Below are 11,670 nucleotides of genomic sequence, written 5' to 3' on the forward strand. Positions count from 1 at the left end.
TGCAAAAGAGAGATATTGGCAAGGAAAAGCTGTCTTGTACCTTTGCATTTTTCTCCCAAACGAAGGACACTAGAAAGAAAATTTTAAAGCCTCCTGTTAGGCCATCATCTACACGGCATAGCCCTGAATTTTCCAATGCGCAGCTCTTTGCAAAAGAGAGATATTGGCAAGGAAAAGCTGTCTTGTACCTTTGCATTTTTCTCCCAAACGAAGGACACTAGAAAGAAAATTTTAAAGCCTCCTGTTAGGCCATCATCTACACGGCATAGCCCTGAATTTTCCAATGCGCAGCTCTTTGCAAAAGAGAGATATTGGCAAGGAAAAGCTGTCTTGTACCTTTGCATTTTTCTTCCAAATGAAGGACACTAGAAAGAAAATGTTAAAGCCTCCTGTTAGGCCATCATCTACACGGCATAGCCCTGAATTTTCCAATGCGCAGCTCTTTGCAAAAGAAAGATATTGGCAAGGAAAAGCTGTCTTGTACCTTTGCATTTTTCTCCCAAACGAAGGACACTAGAATGAAAATTTTAAAGCCTCCTGTTAGTGCTATATCTACACGGTATAGCCCTGAATTTTCCAATGCGTAGCTCTTTGCAAAAGAGAGATATTGGCAAGGAAAAGCTGTCTTGTACCTTTGCATTTTTCTCCCAAACGAAGGACACTAGAAATAAAATTTTAAAGCCTCCTGTTAGGCCATCATCTACACGGCATAGCCCTGAATTTTCCAATGCGCAGCTCTTTGCAAAAGAGAGATATTGGCAAGGAAAAGCTGTCTTGTACCTTTGCATTTTTCTCCCAAACGAAGGACACTAGAAAGAAAATTTTAAAGCCTCCTGTTAGGCCATCATCTACACGGCATAGCCCTGAATTTTCCAATGCGCAGCTCTTTGCAAAAGAGAGATATTGGCAAGGAAAAGCTGTCTTGTACCTTTGCATTTTTCTCCCAAACGAAGGACACTAGAAAGAAAATTTTAAAGCCTCCTGTTAGGCCATCATCTACACGGCATAGCCCTGAATTTTCCAATGCGCAGCTCTTTGCAAAAGAGAGATATTGGCAAGGAAAAGCTGTCTTGTACCTTTGCACTTTTCTCCCAAACGAAGGACACTAGAAAGAAAATTTTAAAGCCTCCTGTTAGGCCATCATCTACACGGCATAGCCCTAAATTTTCCAATGCGCAGCTCTTTGCAAAAGAGAGATATTGGCAAGGAAAAGCTGTCTTGTACCTTTGCATTTTTCTCCCAAACGAGGTGCAAAGGTACAAGACAGCTTTTCCTTGCCAATATCTCTCTTTTGCAAAGAGCTGCGCATTGGAAAATTCAGGGCTATGCGCAGCTCTTTGCAAAAGAGAGATATTGGCAAGGAAAAGCTGTCTTGTACCTTTGCATTTTTCTATTTCAGTAGACATTGAAATGAGGATGCATCTTGCTGCCTTTCCAATGAAGCAAGTTTAATTTAGTAATAGGTTAAAAACCATCCTTACAAAGGTGTTAATCAGAGACTTGGCTTTGTGGACACTTTTCAGAGAACAAATTTGTTAGCATAAAAATAAAGCCAGAAAATTAAGAGCTGTTTAATCACTCAATTGGATTTTTTTTGCCAGCATATTTCTTTTTCTCTGCAACCCACTGCTAAATTGTGCTTCCTAACTGTTTTTATAAAATCACTGAATCAAATCTAACTCTGATTACATCAGAGAAGGCCAGGTACCCTACACCAGAACAGGGGGTTTGAAATTTTGACTTGTCTACTTAAAGATCACCAAAATCTGATAACAAGGTCAATTACGTCCCTGGGTGGGATTGAACCACCAACCTTTTGGTTAATAGCCGTGTACACTAACTGATTGCGCCACAGAGACACTTTACAAAAGTCCATACTGACAAAGGCTAATAAGCATTCATCTAAAACGTTTCCTAGAAAAACTTTAAAAAGTCAATAATCTGGAGAGTTTTTGTAAGATGTTTCTTCCATCCACCAACGAAGAAACACATTGGTACTTTCCCATGATGAGTGAGTGCTTCAGGATCTCTTGCACTTACATGTGCAGCAGAGTACTGCAATGGAAGCATGCTGGGCCCATAACCCAGAGGTAGGCAGATTAAAACTATCCTCTGCTATATGCATTTTTTTTGTTAATTAAAGTAATCCAAAACTGGGATTGATATGTTGGCTCTTTTATTTTTACTTAAAGTACAATAACTTTTACCATTTTAATTTGTTTTAATAGTATATTGACAGTATAGTTTTCTTTAAAAAATCCACTTAATTTTCTTTACCCTATTATTAAAAGGGTAATTGACAAAAAAAAACTACATTGTCACCAGAAGAGCAATACAAAATGTACAAGTGATATATTAAAATCATCTTTCCAGCTTGAATTTCAATGATGCATTGGGGCAACGATTTTGTGAGAAACATCTTCATCCTTAAATAAAGATTTTCTTAATTCCTTACCTGTGTGCTAATTAGATATCACCTTGTTTTCACATTAAACAGACTTCCACATGAGAAAGCAGCAAGGATGCAGTGGCGTTAATGTTTCCTGGTGTCAACCCGTATTATTTCAGTAGACATTGAAATGAGGATGCATCTTGCTGCCTTTCCAATGAAGCAAATTTAATTTAGTAATAGGTGAAAAACCATCCCTACAAAGGTGTTAATCAGAGACTTGGCTTTGTGGACACTTTTCAGAGAACAAATTTGTTAGCATAAAAATAAAGCCAGAAAATTAAGAGCTGTTTAATCACTCAATTGGATTTTTTTGCCAGCATATTTCTTTTTCTCTGCAACCCACTGCTAAATTGTGCTTCCTAGCTGTTTTTATAAAATCACTGAATCAAATCTAACTCTGATTACATCAGAGAAGGCCAGGTACCCTACACCATAAGAGGGGGTTTGAAATTTTGACTTGTCTACTTAAAGATCACCAAAATCTGATAACAAGGTCAATTACGTCCCTTGGTGGGATTGAACCACCAACCTTTTGGTTAATAGCCGTACACACTAACTGATTGCGCCACAGAGACACTTTGCAAAATTACATACTGACAAAGGCTAATAAGCATTCATCTAAAACGTTTCCTAGAAAAACTTTAAAAAGTCAATAATCTGGAGAGTTTTTGTGAGATGTTTCTTCCATCAACCAACGAAGAAACACATTGGTACTTTCCCATGATGAGTGAGTGCTTCAGGATCTCTTGCACTTACATGTGCAGCAGAGTACTGCATCAATTGGATTTTTTTTGCCAGCATATTTCTTTTTCTCTGCAACCCACTGCTAAATTGTGCTTCCTAGCTGTTTTTATAAAATCACTGAATCAAATCTAACTCTGATTACATCAGAGAAGGCCAGGTACCCTACACCAGAACAGGGGGTTTGAAATTTTGACTTGTCTACTTAAAGATCACCAAAATCTGATAACAAGGTCAATTACGTCCCTGGGTGGGATTGAACCACCAACCTTTTGGTTAATAGCCGTGCACACTAACTGATTGCGCCACAGAGACACTTTGCAAAAGTCCATACTGACAAAGGCTAATAAGCAGTCATCTAAAACGTTTCCTAGAAAAACTTTAAAAAGTCAATAATCTGGAGAGTTTTTGTAAGATGTTTCTTCCATCAACCAACGAAGAAACACATTGGTACTTTCCCATGATGAGTGAGTGCTTCAGGATCTCTTGCACTTACATGTGCAGCAGAGTACAGCAATGGAAGCATGCTGGGCTCATAACCCAGCGGTAGGCAGATTGAAACTATCCTCTGCTATATGCATTTTTTTTTGTTAATTAAAGTAATCCAAAACTGGGATTGATATTTTTGCTCTTTTATTTTTACTTAAAGTACAATAACTTTTACCATTTTAATTTGTTTTAATAGTATATTGACAGTATAGTTTTCTTTAAAAAATCCACTTAATTTTCTTTACCCTATTATTAAAATGGTAATTGACAAAAACAAACTACATTGTCACCAGAAGAGCAATACAAAATGTACAAGTGATATATTAAAATCATCTTTCCAGCTTGAATTTCAATGATGCATTGGGGCAACGATTTTGTGAGAAACATTTTCACCCTTAAATAAAGATTTTCTTAATTCCTTACCTGTGTGCTAATTAGATATCACCTTGTTTTCACATTAAACAGACTTCCACATGAGAAAGCAGCAAGGATGCAGTGGCGTTAATGTTTCCTGGTGTCAACCTGTATTATTTCAGTAGACATTGAAATGAGGATGCATCTTGCTGCCTTTCCAATGAAGCAAGTTTAATTTAGTAATAGGTGAAAAACCATCCTTACAAAGGTGTTAATCAGAGACTTGGCTTTGTGGACACTTTTCAGAGAACAAATTTGTTAGCATAAAAATAAAGCCAGAAAATGAAGAGCTGTTTAATCACTCAATTGGATTTTTTTGCCAGCATATTTCTTTTTCTCTGCAACCCACTGCTAAATTGTGCTTCCTAGCTGTTTTTATAAAATCACTGAATCAAATCTAACTATGATTACATCAGAGAAGGCCAGGTACCCTACACCATAACAGGGGGTTTGAAATTTTGACTTGTCTACTTAAAAATCACCAAAATCTGATAACAAGGTCAATTACGTCCCTGGTTGGGATTGAACCACCAACCTTTTGGTTAGTAGCCGGACACACTAACCGATTGCGCCACAGAGACACTTTGCAAAAAGTACATACTGACAAAGTCTAATAAACATACATCTAGAACATTTCCTAGAAAAACTTTAAAAAGTCAATAATCTGGAGAGTTTTTGTAATATGTTTCTTCCATCAACCAATGAAGAAATACATTGGTACTTTCCCATGATGAGTGAGTGCTTCAGGATCTTTTGCACTTACATGTGCAGCAGAGTACTGCAATGGAAGCATGCTGGGTCCATAACCCAGAGGTAGGCAGATTAAAACTATCCTCTGCTATATGCATTTTTTTTGTTAATTAAAGTAATCCAAAACTGGGATTGATATTTTTGCTATTTTATTTTTCATTAAAGTACAATAACTTTTACCATTTTAATTTGTTTTAATAGTATATTGAAAGTATTGTTTTCTTTTAAAAATCCACTTAATTTTCTTTACCCTATTATTAAAATGGTAATTGACAAAAACAAACTACATTGTCACCAGAAGAGCAATACAAAATGTACAAGTGATATATTAAAATCATCTTTCCAGCTTGAATTTCAATGATGCATTGGGGCAACGATTTTGTGAGAAACATTTTCACCCTTAAATAAAGATTTTCTTAATTCCTTACCTGTGTGCTAATTAGATATCACCTTGTTTTCACATTAAACAGACTTCCACATGAGAAAGCAGCAAGGATGCAGTGGCGTTAATGTTTCCTGGTGTCAACCTGTATTATTTCAGTAGACATTGAAATGAGGATGCATCTTGCTGCCTTTCCAATGAAGCAAGTTTAATTTAGTAATAGGTGAAAAACCATCCTTACAAAGGTGTTAATCAGAGACTTGGCTTTGTGGACACTTTTCAGAGAACAAATTTGTTAGCATAAAAATAAAGCCAGAAAATGAAGAGCTGTTTAATCACTCAATTGGATTTTTTTGCCAGCATATTTCTTTTTCTCTGCAACCCACTGCTAAATTGTGCTTCCTAGCTGTTTTTATAAAATCACTGAATCAAATCTAACCACATCAGAGAAGGCCAGGTACCCTACACCAAAACAGGGGGTTTGAAATTTTGACTTGTCTACTTAAAGATCACCAAAATCTGATAACAAGGTCAATTACGTCCCTGGGTGGGATTGAACCACCAACCTTTTGGTTAATAGCCGTGCACACTAACTGATTGCGCCACAGAGACACTTTGCAAAAGTCCATACTGACAAAGGCTAATAAGCATTCATCTAAAACATTTCCTAGAAAAACTTTAAAAAGTCAATAATCTGGAGAGTTTTTGTAAGATGTTTCTTCCATCAACCAACGAAGAAACACATTGGTACTTTCCCATGATGAGTGAGTGCTTCAGGATCTCTTGCACTTACATGTGCAGCAGAGTACAGCAATGGAAGCATGTTGGGCCCATAACCCAGCGGTAGGCAGATTGAAACTATCCTCTGCTATAGGCATTTTTTTTTGTTAATTAAAGTAATCCAAAACTGGGATTGATATTTTGGCTCTTTTATTTTTACTTAAAGTACAATAACTTTTACCATTTTAATTTGTTTTAATAGTATATTGACAGTATTGTTTTCTTTCAAAAATCCACTTAATTTTCTTTACCCTATTATTAAAATGGTAATAGACAAAAACAAACTACATTGTCACCAGAAGATCAATACAAAATGTACAAGTGATATATTAAAATCATCTTTCCAGCTTGAATTTCAATGATGCATTGGGGCAACGATTTTGTGAGAAACATCTTCACCCTTAAATAAAGATTTTCTTAATTCCTTACCTGTGTGCTAATTAGATATCACCTTGTTTTCACATTAAACAGACTTCCACATGAGAAAGCAGCAAGGATACAGTGGCGTTAATGTTTCCTGGTGTCAACCTGTATTATTTCAGTAGACATTGAAATGAGGATGCATCTTGCTGCCTTTCCAATGAAGCAAGTTTAATTTAGTAATAGGTGAAAAACCATCCCTACAAAGGTGTTAATCAGAGACTTGGCTTTGTGGACACTTTTCAAAGAACAAATTTGTTAGCATAAAAATAAAGCCAGAAAATGAAGAGCTGTTTAATCACTCAATTGGATTTTTTTTGCCAGCATATTTCTTTTTCTCTGCAACCCACTGCTAAATTGTGCTTCCTAGCTGTTTTTATAAAATCACTGAATCAAATCTAACTCTGATTACATCAGAGAAGGCCAGGTACCCTACACCATAACAGGGGGTTTGAAATTTTGACTTGTCTACTTAAAGATCACCAAAATCTGATAACAAGGTCAATTACGTCCCTGGTTGGGATTGAACCACCAACCTTTTGGTTAGTAGCTGGAAACACTAACCAATTGCGCCACAGAGACACTTTGCAAAAAGTACATACTGACAAAGTCTAATAAGCATACATCTAGAACGTTTCCTAGAAAAACTTTAAAAAGTCAATAATCTGGAGAGTTTTTGTAAGATGTTTCTTCCATCAACCAATGAAAATTAAGTGGATTTTTAAAAGAAAACAATACTTTCAATATACTATTAAAACAAATTAAAATGGTAAAAGTTATTGTACTTTAATGAAAAATAAAAGAGCAAAAATATCAATCCCAGTTTTGGATTACTTTAACAAAAAAAAATGCATATAGCAGAGGATAGTTTTAATCTGCCTACCTCTGGGTTATGGGCCCAGCATGCTTCCATTGCAGTACTCTGCTGCACATGTAAGTGCAAGAGATCCTAAAGCACTCACTCATCATATGAAAGTACCAATGTGTTTCTTCATTGGTTGATGGAAGAAACATCTTACAAAAACTCTCCAGATTATTGACTTTTTAAAGTTTTCCTAGGAAACGTTCTAGATGTATGCTTATTAGACTTTGTCAGTACGTACTTTTTGCAAAGTGTCTCTGTGGCGCAATCGGTTAGTATGTCCGGCTATTAACCAAAAGGTTGGTGGTTCAATCCCACCCAGGGATGTAATTGACCTTGTTATCAGATTTTGGTGATCTTTAAGTAGACAAGTCAAAATTTCAAACCCCCTGTTCTGGTGTAGGGTACCTGGCCTTCTCTGATGTAATCAGAGTTAGATTTGATTCAGTGATTTTATAAAAACAGCTAGGAAGCACAATTTAGCAGTGGGTTGCAGAGAAAAAGAAATATGCTGGCAAAAAAAATCCAATTGAGTGATTAAACAGCTCTTAATTTTCTGGCTTTATTTTTATGCTAACAAATTTGTTCTCTGAAAAGTGTCCACAAAGCCAAGTCTCTGATTAACACCTTTGTAAGGATGGTTTTTAACCTATTACTAAATTAAACTTGCTTCATTGGAAAGGCAGCAAGATGCATCCTCATTTCAATGTCTACTGAAATAATACAGGTTGACACCAGGAAACATTAACGCCACTGCATCCTTGCTGCTTTCTCATGTGGAAGTCTGTTTAATGTGAAAACAAGGTGATATCTAATTAGCACACAGGTAAGGAATTAAGAAAATCTTTATTTAAGGGTGAAAATGTTTCTCACAAAATCGTTGCCCCAATGCATCATTGAAATTCAAGCTGGAAAGATGATTTTAATATATCACTTGTACATTTTGTATTGCTCTTCTGGTGACAATGTAGTTTGTTTTTGTCAATTACCATTTTAATAACAGGGTAAAGAAAATTAAGTGGATTTTTGAAAGAAAACAATACTGTCAATATACTATTAAAACAAATTAAAATGGTAAAAGTTATTGTACTGTAAGTAAAAATAAAAGAGCCAACATATCAATCCCAGTTTTGGATTACTTTAATTAACAAAAAAAATGCATATAGCAGAGGATAGTTTCAATCTGCCTACCTCTGGGTTATGTGCCCAGCATGCTTCCATTGCTGTACTCTGCTGCACATGTAAGTGCAATAGAACCTGAAGCACTCACTCATCCTGGGAAAGTACCAATGTGTTTCTTCGTTGGTTGATGGAAGAAACATCTTACAAAAACTCTCCAGATTATTGACTTTTTAAAGTTTTTCTAGGAAACGTTTTAGATGAATGCTTATTAGCCTTTGTCAGTATGTACTTTTGCAAAGTGTCACTGTGGCGCAATCAGTTAGTGTGTATGGCTATTAACCAAAAGGTTGGTGGTTCAATCCCACCCAGGGACGTAATTGACCTTGTTATCAGATTTTGGTGATCTTTAAGTAGACAAGTCAAAATTTCAAACCCCCTCTTATGGTGTAGGGTACCTGGCCTTCTCTGATGTAATCAGAGTTAGATTTGATTCAGTGATTTTATAAAAACAGCTAGGAAGCACAATTTAGCAGTGGGTTGCAGAGAAAAAGAAATATGCTGGCAAAAAAATCCAATTGAGTGATTAAACAGCTCTTCATTTTCTGGCTTTATTTTTATGCTAACAAATTTGTTCTCTGAAAAGTGTCCACAAAGCCAAGTCTCTGATTAACACCTTTGTAAGGATGGTTTTTCACCTATTACTAAATTAAACTTGCTTCATTGGAAAGGCAGCAAGATGCATCCTCATTTCAATGTCTACTGAAATAATACAGGTTGACACCAGGAAACATTAACGCCACTGCATCCTTGCTGCTTTCTCATGTGGAAGTCTGTTTAATGTGAAAACAAGGTGATATCTAATTAGCACACAGGTAAGGAATTAAGAAAATCTTTATTTAAGGGTGAAAATGTTTCTCACAAAATCGTTGCCCCAATGCATCATTGAAATTCAAGCTGGAAAGATGATTTTAATATATCACTTGTACATTTTGTATTGCTCTTCTGGTGACAATGTAGTTTGTTTTTGTCAATTACCATTTTAATAATAGGGTAAAGAAAATTAAGTGGATTTTTTAAAGAAAACTATACTGTCAATATACTATTAAAACAAATTAAAATGGTAAAAGTTATTGTACTTTAAGTAAAAATAAAAGAGCAAAAATATCAATCCCAGTTTTGATTACTTAAATTAACAAAAAAAAATGCATATAGCAAAGGATAGTTTCAATCTGCCTACCTCTGGGTTATGGGCCCAGCATGCTTCCATTGCAGTACTCTGCTGCACATGTAAGTGCAAGAGATCCTGAAGCACTCAGTCATCATGGGAAAGTACCAATGTGTTTCTTCGTTGGTTGATGGAAGAAACATCTTACAAAAACTCTCCAGATTATTGACTTTTTAAAGTTTTTCTAGGAAACGTTCTAGATGTATGCTTATTAGCCTTTCTCAGTATGTAGTTTTTGCAAAGTGTCTCTGTGGCGCAATCGGTTAGTGTGTCCGGCTACTAACCAAAAGGTTGGTGGTTCAATCCCACCCAAGGACGTAATTGACCTTGTTATCAGATTTTGGTGATCTTTAAGTAGACAAGTCAAAATTTCAAACCCCCTGTTATGGTGTAGGGTACCTGGCCTTCTCTGATGTAATCAGAGTTAGATTTGATTCATTGATTTTATAAAAACAGATAGGAAGCACAATTTAGCAGTGGGTTGCAGAGAAAAAGAAATATGCTGGCAAAAAAAATCCAATTGAGTGATTAAACAGCTCTTCATTTTCTGGCTTTATTTTTATGCTAACAAATTTGTTCTCTGAAAAGTGTCCACAAAGCCAAGTCTCTGATTAACACCTTTGTAGGGATGGTTTATTAACCTATTACTAAATTAAACTTGCTTCATTGGAAAGGCAGCAAGATGCATCCTCATTTCAATGTCTACTGAAATAATACAGGTTGACACCAGGAAACATTAACGCCACTGCATCCTTGCTGCTTTCTCATGTAGAAGTCTGTTTAATGTGAAAACAAGGTGATATCTAATTAGCATACAGGTAAGGAATTAAGAAAATCTTTATTTAAGGGTGAAGATGTTTCTCACAAAATCGTTGCCCCCAATGCATCATTGAAATTCAAGCTGGAAAGATGATTTTAATATATCACTTGTACATTTTGTATTGCTCTTCTGGTGACAATGTAGTTTGTTTTTGTCAATTACCATTTTAATAATAGGGTAAAGAAAATTAAGTGGATTTTTTAAAGAAAACTATACTGTCAATATACTATTAAAACAAATTAAAATGGTAAAAGTTATTGTACTTTAAGTAAAAATAAAAGAGCAAAAATATCAATCCCAGTTTTGATTACTTAAATTAACAAAAAAAAAATGCATATAGCAAAGGATAGTTTCAATCTGCCTACCTCTGGGTTATGGGCCCAGCATGCTTCCATTGCAGTACTCTGCTGCACATGTAAGTGCAAGAGATCCTGAAGCACTCACTCATCATGGGAAAGTACCAATGTGTTTCTTCGTTGGTTGATGGAAGAAACATCTTACAAAAACTCTCCAGATTATTGACTTTTTAAAGTTTTTCTAGGAAACGTTCTAGATGTATGCTTATTAGCCTTTGTCAGTATGTACTTTTTGCAAAGTGTCTCTGTGGCGCAATCGGTTAGTGTGTCTGGCTACTAACCAAAAGGTTGGTGGTTCAATCCCACCTAGGGACGTAATTGACCTTGTTATCAGATTTTGGTGATCTTTAAGTAGACAAGTCAAAATTTCAAACCCCCTGTTATGGTGTAGGGCAGGCATTCCCAACCGCGGTCCTCAAGGCACACCAACAGTGCAGGTTTTAGTGATATCCAGGCTTCAGCACAGATGGTTAATTCAAAATAACTGAGCTACTAATTAAGTCACCTGTGTTCAAGCCTGGATATCACTAAAACCAGGACTGTTAGTGTGCCTTGAGGACCGTGGTTGGGAAACACTGGTGTAGGGTACCTGGCCTTCTCTGATGTAATCAGAGTTAGATTTGATTCAGTGATTTTATAAAAACAGATAGGAAGCACAATTTAGCAGTGGGTTGCAGAGAAAAAGAAATATGCTGGCAAAAAAAATCCAATTGAGTGATTAAACAGCTCTTCATTTTCTGGCTTTATTTTTATGCTAACAAATTTGTTCTCTGAAAAGTGTCCACAAAGCCAAGTCTCTGATTAACACCTTTGTAGGGATGGTTTTTCACCTATTACTAAATTAAACTTGCTTCATT

The 11,670-nt window shown here is 35.9% G+C and overlaps 1 non-coding gene across 1 annotated transcript; it reads left to right on the forward strand.

Annotated features, from left to right (window-relative positions):
- The first annotated feature begins 11,054 nt into the window (after positions 1-11,054).
- Positions 11,055-11,128, forward strand: TRNAS-ACU (transfer RNA serine (anticodon ACU)). Its single transcript has one exon. It is a non-coding gene; the product is annotated as a tRNA-Ser (tRNA).
- Positions 11,129-11,670: the final 542 nt, after the last annotated feature.

This window comes from Pseudophryne corroboree, unplaced genomic scaffold (assembly GCF_028390025.1).
Source record: "Pseudophryne corroboree isolate aPseCor3 unplaced genomic scaffold, aPseCor3.hap2 scaffold_782, whole genome shotgun sequence".
Lineage (NCBI taxonomy): Eukaryota > Metazoa > Chordata > Amphibia > Anura > Myobatrachidae > Pseudophryne > Pseudophryne corroboree.